The following is a 17882-nucleotide window of genomic DNA, read 5'->3' as shown; positions in this document are numbered from 1 at the left end:
CACTCATCCGAGCAAATATAAGGTAGATTTTGTTAACCTGCCCGGAGAAAAACATCAACGAAAATAATTTGTATTTGTTTTAACCAGTTGGTGGCGCTACCACTGCGATCAAAAATAAGTTGGCAGCCGTCTTCAGGGCCTGAATATCCTCAAATGTGAAAAAGTTCAAGAAGATGGATCATCTGAATCATTTTGCAGGAACTTTTGTTGCCACGGAGAATAATCAGACTCTGCGGCACCGTAATAGCCACGCCCTTCGAAGGAAAGTCACAAAAATAGGGATAGAGTAAGATCAATGTCTTGAGTCTTTTCTAGCCAATTTTCAATCGGATTCGTTAAAAGGGCACCGTGCAGTACGTCAAAATGTAAAAAATGATATTGATTGGCGCAAGGTGTATAACTGAATATAAACATATAGATGTTTTCAGGTACCGACTCTTTATGTACATGTGAAGTTTTGGATTTTTAGCAGCATGTGCAGAGAGTTATTAAGCATTTTGTCCATTGCGGCGAAGGAAATCTTAAGTGAAAACTTCGAAGCCCCGCCCCCGTCATATAGTATTTCGGAAACAAAAAATTTTAGCCCCAGTGTTGGTCCCAGGTCTTAAGATGCTACAGACAGAATTTTAAGGCAATCAGATGAAGCCTTTAGGATCAGGGTGCAAAAGAATGACCCCTGTAAACATGCAAAAAAGGGCAAAAGTCGGACTTTCAAAAATTCATAACTCACTTCCTATTCATATTAGACATTAAAATATCACATTTTTCGCCATGCCCGATGAGACTGCCAAGTTTGGTGAATTTTTGTGCATGTTTCGGGGGTCAAAAATGCAATCGAACAATCGGAAAAATAATAATAATAATAATTTCTACAAAAACAATAGGGACTTCGCAGCGGTCGCTGCTCAGGCCCTAATAATAATAATAATAATAAGAGAAGATAAGATAAGATGTCCTTTATTAGTCCCACAATGGGGGCCAAGGCGAGCAGTGGCGACGGGTCGTCGGATGCTGCCGCGGCCAGAGCGGGGCGCGGTGGTGGGTCCTCGTGCGTCGCCGAGACTGAGGCGTGACGCGGCGGCGGACCGTCGTCCATCGCGGGCACCGGAACCGGGAGCGGCGGCTGGTCGTCGACCCCTGCCGAGACAAGAATGTGGAGCGGCGGTGAGTCGCCGTCCACCGCCGAGGCAGAAACCAGGAGCGGCCGTGGGTCGTCGAGCGCTGCCGGAGCCAAGGCGAGCAGTGGCGACGGGTCGTCGGATGCTGCCGAGGCCAGAGCGGGGTGCGATGGTGGGTCGTCGTGCGTCGCCGAGGCTGAGGCGTGACTCGGCGGCGGACCGTCGTCCATCGCAGGCACCGGGACCGGGAGCGGCGGCGCTTCATCAGGCGCCGCTGGGACCGATACGGCAGGCGACTGCTCGTCGTCCACCACGGGTGCAGGGACCGGGAGTGACGGCTGCGGGCCGTGTTCTGCCAAAACGTGAGCTTGGAGCGGAGGCAAGGCGTGCCCCACCGGAACATGGGCTTGGGACGGACGCACAACGTGCTCCGCCGGAACGTGAGCTTGGGACGGACGCGCAGCGTGCTCCTCCTGAACGTGAACCTGGGTCGGAAGCAGGGTGTGCTTCCCCTGAACGTGGACTTGGGACGGACGCACAACGTGCTCCGCCTGAACGTGAGCTTGGGACGGACGCACAGCGTGCTCCGCCTGAACGTGAGCTTGGGACGGACGCACAGCGTGCTCCGCCTGAACGTGAACTAGGGACGGACGCCGGACGGGCTCCGCGTGAACGTGAACTTGGGTCGGGGGCAGGATGTGCTCCGCCTGAACGTGAACTTGGTTCGGGCGCACAGCGTGCTCCGCTGGATCGGGAGCTGGGATCGCCATTGGGGCCCCGGGACGGGGCTCGGCCGCTGACGGGGAGCCGGGACACGGCTCAGCAGCTGGCGGGGAGCCGGGACTGGGCTCAGCAGCTGGCGGGGAGCCGGGACTGGGCTCAGCAGCTGGCGGGGAGCCGGGACTGGGCTCAGCAGCTGGCGGGGAGCCGGGACTGGGCTCAGCAGCTGGCGGTGAGCCGGGACTGGGCTCAGCAGCTGGCGGGAAGCCGGGACTGGGCTCAGCAGCTGGCGGGGAGCCGGGACTGGGCTCAGCAGCTGGCGGGGAGCCGGGACAGGGCTCAGCAGCTGGCGGGGAGCCGGGACAGGGCTCAGCAGCTGGCGGGGAGCCGGGACAGGGCTCAGCAGCTGGCGGGGAGCCGGGACAGGGCTCAGCAGCTGGCGGGGAGCCGGGACAGGGCTCAGCAGCTGGCGGGGAGCCGGAACGGGGCTCGGCCGCCTTCGAGGAGTCGGCACGGGACTCTGGAGGCTGCGGCTCGCATGGAGGCGGCGGGGTCCGTGCAGCGGGAGCTGCATTGGTCACTGCTGCAGGCGTGGAGGCGACAGCGGGCCGGGTGCAGCAGTCGATCCGGGCACAGCCGAACCGGGAACCCTGATCCCTGTCAGCCTGCCGCCATAGGGAATCAGGAAAACGGGAGACCTGAGGGACCGTGACTGCGGGGGCTGGTGAACGCGAGCTAGGAGAAGCCAGGGGAGCGTGATCCGGTGCTGAAACTGATGGTGAACGATGTGCGCGACGTGACCGTGACTTCCGGGATTTGGGACGTGAAGCGCGCGAGGGGGAGTGGGAGGTGGTCGCGAAAAACTCAAATGGCTCGGGGGGAGGAGGGTGACGGCTCAAAAATAACTCCGCGTTGCGCTGAGCGACTAAGAGAGTGGCAATATATTCAAAATCATAGTCGTGATCTGGATCGGAAAAAATGTGAGGGGCAAGGTGCTCAAAATCAAACTCGTGACCGGACTTACTCGAACCGTGAGGGGGTGAAAGGGCTTGGTGCTCAAAATCGTCCTCGTAATCCGAATCTATGATCAGGTGAGGGGGTATGACAGGCTGGTAATCGGTGCTGTAATCGGGGGGCAAAAGGGGAGAAACAGACGTCGAGCGGAAAATGGAACCTACTTGAAGGACACGGGGTTGGTCGGCAGGCTGAGGGGGGTTGTCCGTCCGGCGGCGTCATGAGCCTCTCGCTGGGTCCTTCTTTGGTCGGGTCATTCTGTCAGGACTCGCCGGTCGGCGAGGAGGAGGTGGACCCAAAAGGCGAGGAGGCAGAGAGGTCAGAAACATGAAGGGAATTTATTAACTGAAACAACCAGGGCAAACAATGTGGCAGGGTGAAAAATAACAAAAGACAAACTTAACGTGACCAGACTGGGAGGCAGGGCGAGGAACAACACTGAAAGACGGGAACGAAGAGGGGAACCAGAGCATGAACATGAACAAGGAGCAGAACGTGAACAAAGGTGGTCGTGGCTGTCCGTGATTTTCGGCAATGACCCGACACTGGGTTGAGAGCATGGAAGGCTTAAGTAGTCCGGTAATCAGGGGAGCAGATGGGGAGCAGGTGTGTGATCGTTGATGAGGAGCAGGTGCGTGGCTGGTGAGGGCGAGGTGCTGAGGGGAAACGCCCCTGCTCAGCTGATCAAAACAGACAGGAAAAGGCACATGGCAGGAAGGAGGGGAGAAAATAACAACAAAAACAATAACAAAAACCGCATGCATATGAAAACAATAACAAAAGGCTGTCATGCCCGACGCGGATCATGACAAGCACAACATGAACATTACAAATCAGCAATCACTGACCACTGCAAAAGGGAAAACCACATCATGGACCGGGAGAAGGGCAGGGTCATCCGCACCGAAGAGAACGAACAACAGCGCTGGATCAGAGAGGCCATTGAGATCTGCAAGCGAGGCATAAAAACCATGAACAGAGACAAGGGAGCCTTCATCCTCTCTACCACCTGGAGCAGCATCTTGGCGGAGTGAACGGACAGCGGGGGGCGTGACTTGCCTTCATTCTTGTGACAGGTAAGTCACGCCCTCATGGAACATCAGCTGATAAAGACGGGTCACAAGACACCATCATGTGACACTCTGAAGAAGGCGAAAGACTTTCGTATTGTGACATCCTCAAGGCCTAAACACTCATCCGAGCAAATATAAGGTAGATTTTGTTAACCTGCCCGGAGAAAAAAATCAACGAAAATAATTTGTATTTGTTTTAACCAGTTGGTGGCGCTACCACTGCGATCAAAAATAAGTTGGCAGCCGTCTTCAGGGCCTGAATATCCTCAAATGTGAAAAATTTCGAGAAGATGGATCATCTGAATCATTTTGCAGGAACTTTTGTTGCCACGGAGAATAATCAGACTCTGCGGCACCGTAATAGCCACGCCCTTCGAAGGAAAGTCACAAAAATAGGGATAGAGTAAGATCAATGTCTTGAGTCTTTTCTAGCCAATTTTCAATCGGATTCGTTAAAAGGGCACCGTGCAGTACGTCAAAATGTAAAAAATGATATTGATTGGCGCAAGGTGTATAACAGAATATAAACATATAGATGTCTTCAGGTACCGACTCTTTATGTACATGTGAAGTTTTGGATTTTTAGCAGCATGTGCAGGAGAGTTATTAAGCATTTTGTCCATTGCGGCGAAGGAAATCTTAAGTGAAAACTTTGAAGCCCCGCCCCCGTCATATAGTATTTCGGAAACAAAAGATTTTAGCCCCAATTTTAGCCCCAGTGTTTGTCCCAGGTCTTAAGATGCTACAGACAGAATTTTAAGGCAATCAGATGAAGCCTTTAGGATCAGGGTGCAAAAGAATGACCCCTGTAAACATGCAAAAAAGGGCAAAAGTCGGACTTTCAAAAATTCATAACTCACTTCCTGTTCATATTAGACGTTTAAAATATCAAATTTCTCGCCATGCCCGATGAGACTGCCAAGTTTGGTGAGTTTTTGTGCATGTTTCGGGGGTCAAAAATGCAATCGAACAATCGGAAAAATAATAATAATAATAATTTCTACAAAAACAACAGGGATTTCGCAGCGGTCGCTGCTCAGGCCCTAATAATAATAATAATAATAATAATAAAAGTAATAATATTTTCTACAAAAACAATAGGGACCTCGCAGCCGTCGCAGCTCGGGCCCTAATAACAATTTCTAGAAAAACAATAGGGACCTCGCAGCGGTCACTGCTCGGGCCCTAATAATAATAATAATAATAATTTCCACAAAAACAATGGGGACCTCGTAGCGGTCGCTGCTCGGGCCCTAATAATAATTTCTACATAAACAATAGGGACCTCTCAGCGGTCGCTGCTCGGGCCCCAATAATAATTTCTACACAAAGTCCATTGTGGTGACCCGCCCCCTTTTAAGTAAATTCAAAATGGCCGACTTCCTGTAAAACCTAGCTCATTGCTCCAAGAGACTTTTTTGTAGGTCTTGGTCTTATACATAGAGTGAACCCTCGCTACTTGGCGGTTCACCTTTCGCGGGTTCAGTGCTTCGCGGGTCTAAAAAATATTCGGGGGCATTGTAGTTTCGCCGAGCGGTACGACGGGGCGCTGGAGCGGTTAGTCGGCCGGTGTGCGCCGAAGAAGAGCGTGGGCGAAGAGGAGAGTGGACGAAGAAGAGCACGTTCCCTCGGACACGATCGGTGGCGACGTTTCGCGCGGTTCGGACAGTACCAGAGCTCCGGCCGGCGTGCGTGGCAGTTAAGCCGTAGAGGAGAACCTTCCCCGGGCACGGGCGGTGCCAAGCGGCCCCTAAGTTTAACCGAATGGAAGCTCCGGAGGAGGAGGGCATGCTCGCGTCACAGTAAGCCGAAGAGGAGCACCTTCCCCGGGCACGGGCGGTTCCAAGCGGCCCCTAAGTTTAACCGAATGGAAGCTCCGGAGGAGGAGGGCATGCTCGCGTCACAGTAAGCCGAAGAGGAGCACCTTCCCCGGGCACGGGCGGTGCCAAGCGGCCCCTAAGTTTAACCGAATGGAAGCTCCGGGGGAGGAGGGCGGGTGTGTGTCACAGTTAAGCCGAATTGGAGCACCTCTTCCGCCCGGGCACGAGCGGAGCGCGAAGCTGTCAGTTATGAATGTATAAAAGAATAAATAAATAAATGAATAAAGAATGCCACCTTTCATTTCACAGGGCACACCGGACGGCGTACCAGCAGGTAAAAGTCGGAGTAATTAAATAAATACAAAAAGAATGGCTGGGGAATAAAAAAATAATACGTTTTAATAATAATTTGGTTTTTTTGTTATAACATGAATTTCACTCTCTCTCTCTCTCTGTATATATATATATATATATCTATATATATATATCTATATATATATATATTTATTATATATATTGTATTTTTTTTTAAGCATTTTTGAAGGTGCGCCGCTACTTCGCGGATTTTCAGTTTCCGCGGGTGGTCTCGGTCCCCATTAACCGCGACAACCGAGGGTTCACTGTACTCCATAAAATTTACAAAAAGCGAGGTGAAACACTCAACCAGGGCTGCTTTTTTGAACATTTCTCGAGGGCCATGGCGAGCCATTTCAAAAAAGCTGCACAACTAACGTATAAAATATTGATAAATTTGCTCTGCCTGATGTGTGTGTAAAGTTTCACGAGTTGTCGTTCATATTTAGAACCTCATAATCAGCGTTGTTTTATTGCCGAACAGTGCAATGCCACTCCCACAACTTTTCACGAAAAAGGATGAATTTCGTATTGTGACATCCTCATGGCCGAAACAGTCATCCGAGCATATATGAGGGCGACCTTGTTGAGTTGCACGGAGAAAAACATCCAAGAAAATAACTTGTATTAGCTTTTACCAGTTGGTGGCGCTACTACTACGATGAAAAATAAGTTGGTAGATGTCTTCAGGGCTGAAGTATCCTCAAATGTGTACAACTTCGAGAAGATAGGATCATCTGAGTCATGTTGCCGGAGCTTTTGTTGCCACAAAGTACAATCGGACTTTTCAGCACCGTAATAGCCACGCCTTTTGCCAAAACGTCACAAAATTCGGCAGAGAGTAAGATCATTGTCTTGAGTCTTTTCTGACTAATTTTCAGTCGGATTCGTCAAAAGGTCACCGTGCAGTACGTGAAAATTAAAATAAAAACACATTTTTGATTCCACTTGGCGGCGCTGTGTGTATAACAAAATAATAACATTAAGATGTCTTCAGGTCGGGACGTTTTATTTACAGGTGAAGGTTTGGATTTTTAGGAGCATGTGCAGGGGCGTTATTAAGCATTCATTTATTTGTATTAGGTTCATTTTGTCTTCTTATTATTGATATTTGACTGATTCATTAAAAGCAGACAATTATGTTTTAGGTTAATTTTTTACCTGACATGTTTCGGCGAGTCTTTCGCCTTCTTCAGAGTGTCGCATGATGGTGTCTTGAGACCCGTCTTTATCAGCTGATGTTCCATGTGGGTGTGACTTACCTGTCAAAAAAATGAAAAATCAGAGCAGTAAAAGAACAAGCACTGTCAGGACTCGCCGGTCGGCGAGGAGGAGGTGGACCCAAAAGGCGAGGAGGCAGAGAGGTCAGGAACGTGAAGGGAATTTATTAACTGAAACAACCAGGGCAAACAATGTGGCAGGGTGAAAAATAACAAAAGACAAACTTAACGTGACCAGACTGGGAGGCAGGGCGAGGAACAACACTGAAAGACGGGAACGAAGAGGGGAACCAGAGCATGAACATGAACAAGGAGCAGAACGTGAACAAAGGTGGTCGTGGCTGTCCGTGATTTTCGGCAATGACCCGACACTGGGTTGAGAGCATGGAAGGCTTAAGTAGTCCGGTAATCAGGGGAGCAGATGGGGAGCAGGTGTGTGATCGTTGATGAGGAGCAGGTGCGTGGCTGGTGAGGGCGAGGTGCTGAGGGGAAACGCCCCTGCTCAGCTGATCAAAACAGACAGGAAAAGGCACATGGCAGGAAGGAGGGGAGAAAATAACAACAAAAACAATAACAAAAACCGCATGCATATGAAAACAATAACAAAAGGCTGTCATGCCTGACGCGGATCATGACAGTACCCCCCCCTCAAGGGACGGATTCCAGACGTCCCAAAAAAAAGGAAAAGAAAAGAAAAGGAAAACCATGTCCAAGAACGAGGGTGGGCGGAAGGGGTCGGGAGGTGGGTCAACGACCCGTGATCGAGACCGGTCTGGCGGATTCCCGGGAGGCCAGACCAGCGAGTCTTTTCGTGACCCTTCAGGGGGCCGTGAGGGTGGCCAGGCCAGTGCGTCCCATTGGGGCCATTCAGGCGGACGTCCGGAACGACCCGAACGCCACATGAAGTCCGCTGATGGAGCTGGGGCGAGGAGCGGCGGCAGGCCATGGAACGTCGCCGAGTCAGGAACGTGGCGCGGCGGCTGGTCGTTGAACCCTGCCGAGACAGGAACGTGGAGCTGCGGCAGATTGTCGAGCCCCGCCGAGACAGGAACGTGGAGCGGCGGCTGGTCGTCGAGCCCCGCCGAGACAGGAACGCGGAGCGGCGGCTGGTCGTCGAGCCCCGCCGAGACAGGAACGCGGAGCGGCGGCTGGTCGTCGAACCCCGCCGAGTCAGGAACGCGGAGCGGCGGCTGGTCGTCGAGCCCCGCCGAGTCAGGAACGTGGAGCGGCGGCTGGTCGTCGAGCCCCGCCGAGACAGGAACGCGGAGCGGCGGCTGGTCGTCGAGCCCCGCCGAGTCAGGAACGTGGAGCGGCGGCTGGTCGTCGAACCCCGCCGAGTCAGGAACGTGGAGCGGCGGCTGGTCGTCGAGCGTCGTCGAGACAGGAACGTGGAGCGGCGGCTGGTCGTCGAGCCCCGCCGAGGCGGGAGCGTGGAGCGGCGGCTGGTCGTCGAGCGTCGCCGAGACCGGAACGTGGAGCGACGGCTGGTCGTCGAACCCCGCCGCGTCAGGAACGTGGAGCGGCGGCTGGTCGTCGAACACCGCCGAGACCGGAACGTGGGGCGGCGGCCCATCGTTGAACCCCGCCGACACAGGAACGCGGAGCGACGGCTGGTCGTCGATCCCTGCCGAGACAAGAACATGGAGCGGCGGTGGGTCGTCGTCCACCGCCGAGGCAGGAACCAAGAGCGGCCGCGGGTCGTCGAGCGCCGCCGGGGCCAAGGCGAGCAGTGGCGACGGGTCGTCGGATGCTGCCGCGGCCAGAGCGGGGCGCGGTGGTGGGTCCTCGTGCGTCGCCGAGACTGAGGCGTGACGCGGCGGCGGACCGTCGTCCATCGCGGGCACCGGAACCGGGAGCGGCGGCTGGTCGTCGACCCCTGCCGAGACAAGAATGTGGAGCGGCGGTGGGTCGCCGTCCACCGCCGAGGCAGAAACCAGGAGCGGCCGTGGGTCGTCGAGCGCTGCCGGAGCCAAGGCGAGCAGTGGCGACGGGTCGTCGGATGCTGCCGAGGCCAGAGCGGGGTGCGATGGTGGGTCGTCGTGCGTCGCCGAGGCTGAGGCGTGACTCGGCGGCGGACCGTCGTCCATCGCAGGCACCGGGACCGGGAGCGGCGGCGCTTCATCAGGCGCCGCTGGGACCGATACGGCAGGCGACTGCTCGTCGTCCACCACGGGTGCAGGGACCGGGAGTGACGGCTGCGGGCCGTGTTCTGCCAAAACGTGAGCTTGGAGCGGAGGCAAGGCGTGCCCCACCGGAACATGGGCTTGGGACGGACGCACAACGTGCTCCGCCGGAACGTGAGCTTGGGACGGACGCGCAGCGTGCTCCTCCTGAACGTGAACCTGGGTCGGAAGCAGGGTGTGCTTCCCCTGAACGTGGACTTGGGACGGACGCACAACGTGCTCCGCCTGAACGTGAGCTTGGGACGGACGCACAGCGTGCTCCGCCTGAACGTGAGCTTGGGACGGACGCACAGCGTGCTCCGCCTGAACGTGAACTAGGGACGGACGCCGGACGGGCTCCGCGTGAACGTGAACTTGGGTCGGGGGCAGGATGTGCTCCGCCTGAACGTGAACTTGGTTCGGGCGCACAGCGTGCTCCGCTGGATCGGGAGCTGGGATCGCCATTGGGGCCCCGGGACGGGGCTCGGCCGCTGACGGGGAGCCGGGACACGGCTCAGCAGCTGGCGGGGAGCCGGGACTGGGCTCAGCAGCTGGCGGGGAGCCGGGACTGGGCTCAGCAGCTGGCGGGGAGCCGGGACTGGGCTCAGCAGCTGGCGGGGAGCCGGGACTGGGCTCAGCAGCTGGCGGGGAGCCGGGACTGGGCTCAGCAGCTGGCGGGGAGCCGGGACTGGGCTCAGCAGCTGGCGGGGAGCCGGGACTGGGCTCAGCAGCTGGCGGGGAGCCGGGACAGGGCTCAGCAGCTGGCGGGGAGCCGGGACAGGGCTCAGCAGCTGGCGGGGAGCCGGGACAGGGCTCAGCAGCTGGCGGGGAGCCGGGACAGGGCTCAGCAGCTGGCGGGGAGCCGGGACAGGGCTCAGCAGCTGGCGGGGAGCCGGAACGGGGCTCGGCCGCCTTCGAGGAGTCGGCACGGGACTCTGGAGGCTGCGGCTCGCATGGAGGCGGCGGGGTCCGTGCAGCGGGAGCTGCATTGGTCACTGCTGCAGGCGTGGAGGCGACAGCGGGCCGGGTGCAGCAGTCGATCCGGGCACAGCCGAACCGGGGGCCCTGATCCCTGTCAGCCTGCCGCCATAGGGAATCAGGAAAACGGGAGACCTGAGGGACCGTGACTGCGGGGGCTGGTGAACGCGAGCTAGGAGAAGCCAGGGGAGCGTGATCCGGTGCTGAAACTGATGGTGAACGATGTGCGCGACGTGACCGTGACTTCCGGGATTTGGGACGTGAAGCGCGCGAGGGGGAGTGGGAGGTGGTCGCGAAAAACTCAAATGGCTCGGGGGGAGGAGGGTGACGGCTCAAAAATAACTCCGCGTTGCGCTGAGCGACTAAGAGAGTGGCAATATATTCAAAATCATAGTCGTGATCTGGATCGGAAAAAATGTGAGGGGCAAGGTGCTCAAAATCAAACTCGTGACCGGACTTACTCGAACCGTGAGGGGGTGAAAGGGCTTGGTGCTCAAAATCGTCCTCGTAATCCGAATCTATGATCAGGTGAGGGGGTATGACAGGCTGGTAATCGGTGCTGTAATCGGGGGGCAAAAGGGGAGAAACAGACGTCGAGCGGAAAATGGAACCTACTTGAAGGACACGGGGTTGGTCGGCAGGCTGAGGGGGGTTGTCCGTCCGGCGGCGTCATGAGCCTCTCGCTGGGTCCTTCTTTGGTCGGGTCATTCTGTCAGGACTCGCCGGTCGGCGAGGAGGAGGTGGACCCAAAAGGCGAGGAGGCAGAGAGGTCAGAAACGTGAAGGGAATTTATTAACTGAAACAACCAGGGCAAACAATGTGGCAGGGTGAAAAATAACAAAAGACAAACTTAACGTGACCAGACTGGGAGGCAGGGCGAGGAACAACACTGAAAGACGGGAACGAAGAGGGGAACCAGAGCATGAACATGAACAAGGAGCAGAACGTGAACAAAGGTGGTCGTGGCTGTCCGTGATTTTCGGCAATGACCCGACAATGGGTTGAGAGCATGGAAGGCTTAAGTAGTCCGGTAATCAGGGGAGCAGATGGGGAGCAGGTGTGTGATCGTTGATGAGGAGCAGGTGCGTGGCTGGTGAGGGCGAGGTGCTGAGGGGAAACGCCCCTGCTCAGCTGATCAAAACAGACAGGAAAAGGCACATGGCAGGAAGGAGGGGAGAAAATAACAACAAAAACAATAACAAAAACCGCATGCATATGAAAACAATAACAAAAGGCTGTCATGCCCGACGCGGATCATGACAAGCACAACATGAACATTACAAATCAGCAATCACTGACCACTGCAAAAGGGAAAACCACATCATGGACCGGGAGAAGGGCAGGGTCATCCGCACCGAAGAGAACAAACAACAGCGCTGGATCAGAGAGGCCATTGAGATCTGCAAGCGAGGCATAAAAACCATGAACAGAGACAAGGGAGCCTTCATCCTCTCTACCACCTGGAGCAGCATCTTGGCGGAGTGAACGGACAGCGGGGGGCGTGACTTGCCTTCATTCTTGTGACAGGTAAGTCACGCCCTCATGGAACATCAGCTGATAAAGACGGGTCACAAGACACCATCATGTGACACTCTGAAGAAGGCGAAAGACTTTCGTATTGTGACATCCTCAAGGCCTAAACACTCATCCGAGCAAATATAAGGTAGATTTTGTTAACCTGCCCGGAGAAAAAAATCAACGAAAATAATTTGTATTTGTTTTAACCAGTTGGTGGCGCTACCACTGCGATCAAAAATAAGTTGGCAGCCGTCTTCAGGGCCTGAATATCCTCAAATGTGAAAAATTTCGAGAAGATGGATCATCTGAATCATTTTGCAGGAACTTTTGTTGCCACGGAGAATAATCAGACTCTGCGGCACCGTAATAGCCACGCCCTTCGAAGGAAAGTCACAAAAATAGGGATAGAGTAAGATCAATGTCTTGAGTCTTTTCTAGCCAATTTTCAATCGGATTCGTTAAAAGGGCACCGTGCAGTACGTCAAAATGTAAAAAATGATATTGATTGGCGCAAGGTGTATAACAGAATATAAACATATAGATGTCTTCAGGTACCGACTCTTTATGTACATGTGAAGTTTTGGATTTTTAGCAGCATGTGCAGGAGAGTTATTAAGCATTTTGTCCATTGCGGCGAAGGAAATCTTAAGTGAAAACTTTGAAGCCCCGCCCCCGTCATATAGTATTTCGGAAACAAAAGATTTTAGCCCCAATTTTAGCCCCAGTGTTTGTCCCAGGTCTTAAGATGCTACAGACAGAATTTTAAGGCAATCAGATGAAGCCTTTAGGATCAGGGTGCAAAAGAATGACCCCTGTAAACATGCAAAAAAGGGCAAAAGTCGGACTTTCAAAAATTCATAACTCACTTCCTGTTCATATTAGACGTTTAAAATATCAAATTTCTCGCCATGCCCGATGAGACTGCCAAGTTTGGTGAGTTTTTGTGCATGTTTCGGGGGTCAAAAATGCAATCGAACAATCGGAAAAATAATAATATTAATAATTTCTACAAAAACAACAGGGATTTCGCAGCGGTCGCTGCTCGGGCCCTAATAATAATTTCTACATAAACAATAGGGACCTCTCAGCGGTCGCTGCTCGGGCCCCAATAATAATTTCTACACAAAGTCCATTGTGGTGACCCGCCCCCTTTTAAGTAAATTCAAAATGGCCGACTTCCTGTAAAACCTAGCTCATTGCTCCAAGAGACTTTTTTGTAGGTCTTGGTCTTATACATAGAGTGAACCCTCGCTACTTGGCGGTTCACCTTTCGCGGGTTCAGTGCTTCGCGGGTCTAAAAAATATTCGGGGGCATTGTAGTTTCGCCGAGCGGTACGACGGGGCGCTGGAGCGGTTAGACGGCCGGTGTGCGCCGAAGAAGAGCGTGGGCGAAGAGGAGAGTGGACGAAGAAGAGCACGTTCCCCCGGACACGATCGGTGGCGACGTTTCGCGCGGTTCGGACAGTACCAGAGCTCCGGCCGGCGTGCGTGGCAGTTAAGCCGTAGAGGAGAACCTTCCCCGGGCACGGGCGGTGCCAAGCGGCCCCTAAGTTTAACCGAATGGAAGCTCCGGAGGAGGAGGGCATGCTCGCGTCACAGTAAGCCGAAGAGGAGCACCTTCCCCGGGCACGGGCGGTTCCAAGCGGCCCCTAAGTTTAACCGAATGGAAGCTCCGGAGGAGGAGGGCATGCTCGCGTCACAGTAAGCCGAAGAGGAGCACCTTCCCCGGGCACGGGCGGTGCCAAGCGGCCCCTAAGTTTAACCGAATGGAAGCTCCGGGGGAGGAGGGCGGGTGTGTGTCACAGTTAAGCCGAATTGGAGCACCTCTTCCGCCCGGGCACGAGCGGAGCGCGAAGCTGTCAGTTATGAATGTATAAAAGAATAAATAAATAAATGAATAAAGAATGCCACCTTTCATTTCACAGGGCACACCGGACGGCGTACCAGCAGGTAAAAGTCGGAGTAATTAAATAAATACAAAAAGAATGGCTGGGGAATAAAAAAATAATACGTTTTAATAATAATTTGGTTTTTTTGTTATAACATGAATTTCACTCTCTCTCTCTCTCTCTCCCCGTATATATATATATATATATATATATATATATATATATATATATATATATATATATATATATATTATTATATATATTGTATTTTCTTTTAAGCATTTTTGAAGGTGCGCCGCTACTTCGCGGATTTTCAGTTTCCGCGGGTGGTCTCGGTCCCCATTAACCGCGATAACCGAGGGTTCACTGTACTCCATAAAATTTACAAAAAGCGAGGTGAAACACTCAACCAGGGCTGCTTTTTTGAACATTTCTCGAGGGCCATGGCGAGCCATTTCAAAAAAGCTGCACAACTAACGTATAAAATATTGATAAATTTGCTCTGCCTGATGTGTGTGTCAAGTTTCACGAGTTGTCGTTCATATTTAGAACCTCATAATCAGCGTTGTTTTATTGCCAAACAGTGCAATGCCACTCCCACAACTTTTCACGAAAAAGGATGAATTTCGTATTGTGACATCCTCATGGCCGAAACAGTCCTCCGAGCATATATGAGGGCGACCTTGTTGAGTTGCACGGAGAAAAACATCCAAGAAAATAACTTTTATTAGCTTTTACCAGTTGGTGGCGCTACTACTACGATGAAAAATAAGTTGGTAGATGTCTTCAGGGCTGAAGTATCCTCAAATGTGTACAACTTCGAGAAGATAGGATCATCTGAGTCATGTTGCCGGAGCTTTTGTTGCCACAAAGTACAATCTGACTTTTCAGCACCGTAATAGCCACGCCTTTTGCCAAAACGTCACAAAACTCGGCAGAGAGTAAGATCATTGTCTTGAGTCTTTTCTGACTAATTTTCAGTCGGATTTGTCAAAAGGGCACGGTGCAGTACGTGAAAATTAAAATAAAAACAAATTTTTGATTCCACTTGGCGGCGCTGTGTGTATAACAAAATAATAACATTAAGATGTCTTCAGGTCGGGACATTTTATTTACAGGTGAAGGTTTGGATTTTTAGGAGCATGTGCAGGGGAGTTATTAAGCATTCATTTATTTGTATTAGGTTCATTTTGTCTTCTTATTATTGATATTTGACAGATTCATTAAAAGCAGACAATTATGTTTTCGGTAAATTTTTTACCTGACATGTTTCGGCGAGTCTTTCGCCTTCTTCAGAGTGTCGCATGATGGTGTCTTGAGACCCGTCTTTATCAGCTGATGTTCCATGAGGGTGTGACTTACCTGTCAAAAAAATGAAAAATCAGAGCAGTAAAAGAACAAGCACAACATGAACATTACAAATCAGCAATCACTGACCACTGCAAAAGGGAAAACCACATCATGGACCGGGAGAAGGGCAGGGTCATCCGCACAGAAGAGAACAAACAACAGCGCTGGATCAGAGAGGCCATTGAGATCTGCAAGCAAGGCATAAAAACCATGAACAGAGACAAGGGAGCCTTCATCCTCTCTACCACCTGGACCAGCATCTTGGCGGAGTTAACGGACAGCGGGGGGCGTGACTTGCCTTCATTCTTGTGACAGGTAAGTCACGCCCTCATGGAACATCAGCTGATAAAGACGGGCCACAAGACACCATCATGTGACACTCTGAAGAAGGCGAAAGACTTTCGTATTGTGACATCCTCAAGGCCTAAACACTCATCCGAGCAAATATAAGGTAGATTTTGTTAACCTGCCCGGAGAAAAACATCAACGAAAATAATTTGTATTTGTTTTAACCAGTTGGTGGCGCTACCACTGCGATCAAAAATAAGTTGGCAGCCGTCTTCAGGGCCTGAATATCCTCAAATGTGAAAAATTTCGAGAAGATGGATCATCTGAATCATTTTGCAGGAACTTTTGTTGCCACGGAGAATAATCAGACTCTGCGGCACCGTAATAGCCACGCCCTTCGAAGGAAAGTCACAAAAATAGGGATAGAGTAAGATCAATGTCTTGAGTCTTTTCTAGCCAATTTTCAATCGGATTCGTTAAAAGGGCACCGTGCAGTACGTCAAAATGTAAAAAATGATATTTATTGGCGCAAGGTGTATAACTGAATATAAACATATAGATGTCTTCAGGTACCGACTCTTTATGTACATGTGAAGTTTTGGATTTTTAGCAGCATGTGCAAGAGAGTTATTAAGCATTTTGTCCATTGCGGCGAAGGAAATCTTAAGTGAAAACTTCGAAGCCCCGCCCCCGTCATATTGTATTTCGGAAACAAAAAGTTTTAGCCCCAGTGTTTGTCCCAGGTCTTAAGATGCTACAGACAGAATTTTAAGGCAATCAGATGAAGCCTTTAGGATCAGGGTGCAAAAGAATGACCCCTGTAAACATGCAAAAAAGGGCAAAAGTCGGACTTTCAAAAATTCATAACTTACTTCCTGTTCATATTAGACGTTAAAATATCAAATTTTTCGCCATGCCCGATGAGACTGCCAAGTTTGGTGAATTTTTGTGCATGTTTCGGGGGTCAAAAATGCAATCGAACAATCGGAAAAATAATAATAATAATAATTTCTACAAAAACAATAGGGACTTCGCAGCGGTCGCTGCTCAGGCCCTAATAATAATAATAATAATAATAATAATAAAAGTAATAATATTTTCTACAAAAACAATAGGGACCTCGCAGCCGTCGCAGCTTGGGCCCTAATAACAATTTCTAGAAAAACAATAGGGACCTCGCAGCGGTCACTGCTCGGGCCCTAATAATAATAATAATAATAATTTCCACAAAAACAATGGGGACCTCGTAGCGGTCGCTGCTCGGGCCCTAATAATAATTTCTACATAAACAATAGGGACCTCGCCGCGGTCGCTGCTCGGGCCCCAATAATAATTTCTACACAAAGTCCATTGTGGTGACCCGCCCCCTTTTAAGTAAATTCAAAATGGCCGACTTCCTGTAAAACCTAGCTTATTGCTCCAAGAGACTTTTTTGTAGGTCTTGGTCTTATACATACAGTGAACCCTCGCTACTTCGCGGTTCACCTTTCGCGGGTTCAGTGCTTCGCGGGTATAAAAAATATTCGGGGGCATTGTAGTTTCGCCGAGCGGCACGACGGGGCGCTGGAGCGGTTAGACGGCCGGCGTGCGCCGAAGAAGAGCGTGGGCGAAGAGGAGAGTGGACGAAGAAGAGCACGTTCCCCCGGACACGATCGGTGACGACGTTTCGCGCGGTTCGGACCGTACCAGAGCTCCGGCCGGCGTGCGTGGCAGTTAAGCCGTAGAGGAGCACCTTCCCCGGGCACGGGCGGTGCCAAGCGGCCCCTAAGTTTAACCGAATGGAAGCTCCGGAGGAGGAGGGCATGCTCGCGTCACAGTAAGCCGAAGAGGAGCACCTTCCCCGGGCACGGGCGGTTCCAAGCGGCCCCTAAGTTTAACCGAATGGAATCTCCGGAGGAGGAGGGCATGCTCGCGACACAGTAAGCCGAAGAGGAGCACCTTCCCCGGGCACGGGCGGTGCCAAGCGGCCCCTAAGTTTAACCGAATGGAAGCTCCGGGGGAGGAGGGTGGGCGTGTGTCACAGTTAAGCCGAATTGGAGCACCTCTTCCGCCCGGGCACGAGCGGAGCGCGAAGCTGTCAGTTATGAATGAATAAATGAATAAATAAATAAAGAATGCCACCTTTCATTTCACAGGGCACACCGGACGGCGTACCAGCAGGTAAAAGTCGGAGTAATTAAATAAATACAAAAAGAATGGCTGGGGAATAAAAAAATAATACGTTTTAATAATAATTTGTTTTTTTTGTTATAACATGAATTTCACTCTCTCTCTCCCCGTATATATATATATATATATATACACATATATATATATATATATATATATATATATATTTATTATATATATTGTATTTTCTTTTAAGCATTTTTGAAGGT

General features: G+C 51.7%; 1 long non-coding RNA gene across 1 annotated transcript; it reads right to left on the bottom strand.

The window, feature by feature from the left end:
* Positions 1–941: 941 nt before the first annotated feature.
* LOC148315599 (uncharacterized) lies at positions 942–3499 on the bottom strand. The gene is made up of 2 exons (XR_015840773.1): positions 3017–3499; positions 942–1137 (listed from the first exon to the last, which is right to left on the bottom strand). It is a non-coding gene; the product is annotated as an uncharacterized LOC148315599 (long non-coding RNA).
* Positions 3500–17882: the final 14383 nt, after the last annotated feature.

This window comes from Idiotropiscis lumnitzeri, unplaced genomic scaffold (genome assembly GCF_059441095.1).
Source record: "Idiotropiscis lumnitzeri isolate Australia: NSW breed Sydney's pygmy pipehorse unplaced genomic scaffold, RoL_Ilum_1.0 HiC_scaffold_84, whole genome shotgun sequence".
In the NCBI taxonomy this organism is placed as follows: domain Eukaryota; kingdom Metazoa; phylum Chordata; class Actinopteri; order Syngnathiformes; family Syngnathidae; genus Idiotropiscis; species Idiotropiscis lumnitzeri.
The sequence above is the reverse complement of the archived record's forward strand: the minus strand, read 5'-3'. Positions and strand labels throughout refer to the sequence as shown.